Raw genomic sequence first — 1,239 nt, 5'->3', positions numbered from 1 at the left:
GCCTCGCCGTTGGGGCCTTCTGCCTCCGCCCCGTCGCCGCCCTCGTCCGAGGAGACTGCGATGCCCAGTAGGACTGCTGCCGCACTCACCTCCTCATGGGCGGGGTGCCCTGAGGGTCTGGGTGGGAGCAGGCGCTCCGACCGGGCCCGCTTCGGACATGACCTCGAGGGCGACCATTCCACGGCGGAAGGGTCTCCAGGCGGGAGCGGGATGGGCATGACTGGGGAATGTGCCTGGCGGGGAGGTGTCAGGAGTCGGTGTGGGGGGGGGACGCGGGCGAGGCGCAGGGGCAGGTCGTCCATGCCTTGTACACAGTAGTCGTCCTTCATTATACAAGGGGCACCCAGGACCACGTTGTCCGGCACTCGCCACACACCGAACGAGCACCAACAGCGTACGCGCGCGCCAGCAACGGCCAGCGCGCGTCAGTCCCACACCAACCTGGTCTGGGAGACTCGGCAGATGATCACACGGCAGCTTGAGCTCCGCTTAAGTATGAATATGACCGAAGCGCGTTTTCAAGCGCTCCTGGAAGCCATGAACGTGGGGCGCGACCGATCGAAGCTCCTGAACCCTGCTCGACCACTTTTGCCGGGACGGGAAAGAGGCTCCTTTCACAGGCCTCGGGTGCTTCAGTCTTTTGAATTTGTCTGGGGTCGCTCTTTGAGGAAGAAGGGAGTATCGCCAAGGCGCAATGAAGGGATGAGGGCGCCCGCAGCCTGGGCGCCAGAACCGGGGCACGGCGCCTTTGACCGTGGCGCGCTCGCGCGCGTGGACGCGGGGGGGGGGGGGGGTAGATAGTGGTCTGGATAGAATATAGGTCTCCCAGAAGAAAGGGGTGTGAATCTGGCCCGATGCGCGCATGCCTGACTCAGTTCCTGGTCTCTGGCACAGCGTATGCAAGAGCAGTAGTCCCATTTATCGATCGAGGTGTCATATAAAGCACTTCTCGGACGCCCCCCCACCCTCTTCTGGACCGGCGACCCCGCGTCTACACCCTTTCAGTGCCTCGCCCTCGCACAACAACCCACTTCGACGCAATGCCATCCGACTGTAATGCCTCGGTGAGTCCCGGAGAACGCTGGGAAGTCGTAATATAGGACTACCGCGGAGTTGGGCTGTCGTCTGTTTGGTGGCGGCATGGACGGGATCCGGCCGCGTCGACATCTTTAGGGTGTGCGCTACCCGTCGCCTTGGGAACATACTTTCCCTCGTTGAAGACCATCCACACCTCTTTGT

This window comes from Auxenochlorella protothecoides (genome assembly GCF_000733215.1).
Source record: "Auxenochlorella protothecoides strain 0710 unplaced genomic scaffold scaffold66, whole genome shotgun sequence".
In the NCBI taxonomy this organism is placed as follows: Eukaryota; Viridiplantae; Chlorophyta; class Trebouxiophyceae; order Chlorellales; family Chlorellaceae; genus Auxenochlorella; species Auxenochlorella protothecoides.
Note: the sequence above shows the minus strand (reverse complement) of the source record.